Here is a 3389-nt window from a genome sequence, read left to right on the forward strand (position 1 = left end):
TCACTTTTTTTTGTCTTCGGTAAGAACATAACATATCGAGCCAGGACATTTTAAAGTACGCCGACCATGAGAACTCCATTTCTCCAGTGAGGAGGGGAACATTGAGGATACGTCCGATCATCTCCACTTCTTTCCTTGCTCCCGGAAGTTATACCAAAAGTCTTCCCTGATAGATGATATGTTTGAAACATGGGTCGCCGACGAGCAATGCACCAGTCTTCATGTGAAAGTCAGCTGGACAATCATGAATTAGCTGCAACGTCGTCAGAGAGGGAAGCACACGAATTCTGAAAGAATCACTTAGATATGATGAGTTGGAGTCCTGCAACGCTGCATAAGGTACAAGGCAAAATGGCCCCTCAGGAACGAATGTTAGCTCGTTGCCTTCGGTCAGATCAGCAATAGGAGTAACGATGATGTCATGCAGCTTCTTTAAAGCACAACTCGGATCACATCTTTGAACACTTCCTCTTCTGTCGGCGGATCACGAGGAAGATTTTCGATTGTAACAGTATCTCTCAAACCCATCTCCTTCAGAGCAGTTTTGTTCAATAGCTGGATGAAAACTTCCAATTCATCCTCATACCTATAATTGTTGACATGTACCTCTCTCATCTGGATATTATCTTCACTGAGGTAAACCCAGAAGTAAACGCATGGTCCATTAATAGCTATGAAGACTGTGGTCAATGGAACCCAAGTCAGAGATGCGCTGTGCGTTGAAGAATCTCCAGGCTGATATTTTGTGGTCATGAGATCTCTCAGAGCTTGAGAACGTCCTTTCTCTGTGGCAAGAAGAGCCTTTACAACTTGACCTTGATTGAGATTTATACGCCACAAACCTTTGTATGCACTTTGGTGCTGATTACGATAACAAATCTTCCACCGATCGTTGAGTTGAAGACTGGCCCTAATATCATCATACAACTGTACACTCGAGTAATTTCTAGATGACGTTGATGGTACTCGATTGCTGTTTTGAACTGTCCTGGACCCCGATATGCGTTGCCGAGATAGCCATAACTTCCTCCTTCTCCGGCCTTGTCTCCCACTTCTTTAGCAATTTCTAGACTAATTTAATGGTACTCGATGGCTGTTTTGAACTGTCCTAAACCTTGATAAGCGCAGCCGAGATTGCCATAACTTCTTCCCTCTTCGGCCTTGTCTCCTACTTCTCTAGCAACTTCTAGAAGACTTTGATGGTACTTGATCAGACTGTCATAACTGTTTGCTATGACTTTTAGTTCAGCCTTAGACTTCCTTATTAATTGAAGCAGACGTTCGTTAGCGGATCATGAGCGGATTTGCGAAAATGTAATGGAAATGTGCATTTTGAACTCCTCAAGAATATTTTAGCTTCCATGACAGGACGGGAAAACGCGTGGACTGTAAGTACCTACCGTTGTCCCATACAAAGCCTTAGAAAACTTTTCTAGGGCTTTGTATGGAACAACGGGAGGTACTTACAGTGCATGCATTATCCGTCCTGTCATGTTAAACTGCTCACTGCATTGTAAGAGAACACCGCTTGCTTTATGTGTAGAAGAATCTGTCGGGAACGTATTGATTTTCGCATAGCATCTCTTATCACGTTTGAAACATTCGTTAAAGGATACGTCCAATCCCATACGCAGCCAGCTCCTTGCTTCTGTATACAAGCAAAGTTCAACACAGGCTGTGGCTCCTGAAAAGGAGAGAATAATTGGTGGTGCGAGGTAATTTATCACTGTTGAGGTATAAACGTATTGATAAAATCGACTTAATTTGTCATTTACCCGGGAAAAAAATTATGATAATGAAGTAAATTTTGAACTTGTGGAACAAATGAAAATGAAAAGCAAGGAGCTGGTGCAAAGCGGTTACCAATTAAATTTGAAGAAACAATCTTTTGCTGTTTCAAAGTCTTATTTACAGAACATACGCAAATTTTGATGTAAATGTGACAAAAATTTCACCGGGGCGTCTTTCAATAAATCATTTTTCACCTGATGTTCTTACCTCTTAAAGGGTCGTTGCAGACATTCAGTTCAGCCTCACCTAACGAAACTTGACTTTTCTCTGTCGCTGAAATTACCGAGAAGATATTTCAACTTTGTTAGTGATCACAACTATGTGCAATTACAACTAGCGTTCTAATACTGGCGTGTTTAGTGGATTCCTTAAAACCTTCAAGTCGAAGCGAGCCAAACAATTGTGCACCAGAATTAAGATATACTTAATAAACAAACAGTACAAAACCACCATATCCAAGTCTTTCCCTGTTGCTTTTTCTCACCTGTGTCTAGAAACTCATTTTTCACATCCAGTTCTTCTCCCGTTGTTGGGAGGTTGCTCTGCCATAGTTAGAAATAAAATTGAATCGATTGTTCTGCGCTACGTTGTAAAAAATAAAAAAAAGAGGACTCAGATAAAAGTAACCCAAAGAAAACGTTGTATAGCTAATCATATTATGGTTAATTACTTAAGTGTATAACTTAGTCATATTGTGGTTTCGTGACAGCTCCAGTCAACTTCCGCGGGTTGTGTCATGTTTGTTTTTTCAATTGTTTGTCTGTTTGTTTTCGTAGTCTCATCTGTTGAAATGTCGTTTAAGGCAATAAACAACCTAATTATACCCGTTAGGCATGGATAAGCATGGATTAAAAATAATGCAATAAAAGACTCTTTTTCTCATTCCTTCATTTTATCGCTTGTGGGTCTGGGAGAATTCACGAAACTTATTCGAAACCGAAACACCTTCGAGGGTTTGCGTAACCGTCACGAATTCTACCAACACCTCGCGAGCCTATTGCTTAAAGAAACACGTTTATCGACCCTGTTCTTCAACAAAGTGCATGTGTAAATCTCCCTCAAAGCTATCGAAAATTGTTGGGCAAAGTTTTTTTTCAACAGAATTAAAAGTTCTACTTAATGACCTCTTTTATTTAATATTTTAGAAGGAGCCAGGAATTTTGAATAGCTGGAAGTAGCTGGCCCTTTGCAAATTATGTTGGGAAAGGACCCGATTTTTTCATTTCGAATTCAAAAAAGGCACTGAATACGAGGTTATCTGAGGGACTGGAGAAGATGGCACTGGAAAGTGTCCTATTCATCAATACTCTTATTATAAACGAACTTCATCTACAACAAATTGAAAGTTAAACGCAGCACACAGACTCCTGCATAGCATAATCTTGTGGGCCATCAAATAAATTAACTGCTAGGCCATATGAGCATTTGGCGGAGGGAGTAGACTGAAAGCGAAATGAAACAGGAAAAAAGAAACAAAAACAAACATTTCGGTATCGCAAAGCAAAAGAGAACTTTAAAATTATTTGTGAACGAATTGCTGATCAAAAAAGAATATTGTGCAATATAACAGTGAATGGCAAATTTAGGAAATTTCCGTG

The 3389-nt window shown here is 39.7% G+C and overlaps 1 long non-coding RNA gene across 1 annotated transcript; it reads right to left on the reverse strand.

The window, feature by feature from the left end:
- Nucleotides 1–1620: 1620 nt before the first annotated feature.
- LOC149046835 (uncharacterized) lies at nucleotides 1621–2375 on the reverse strand. The gene is made up of 3 exons (XR_016185528.1): nucleotides 2276–2375; nucleotides 1999–2064; nucleotides 1621–1684 (listed from the first exon to the last, which is right to left on the reverse strand). It is a non-coding gene; the product is annotated as an uncharacterized LOC149046835 (long non-coding RNA).
- Nucleotides 2376–3389: the final 1014 nt, after the last annotated feature.

The sequence above is a fragment of the Pocillopora damicornis genome, chromosome 4 (genome assembly GCF_964200805.1).
Source record: "Pocillopora damicornis chromosome 4, jaPocDami1.2, whole genome shotgun sequence".
Taxonomy (NCBI): domain Eukaryota; kingdom Metazoa; phylum Cnidaria; class Anthozoa; order Scleractinia; family Pocilloporidae; genus Pocillopora; species Pocillopora damicornis.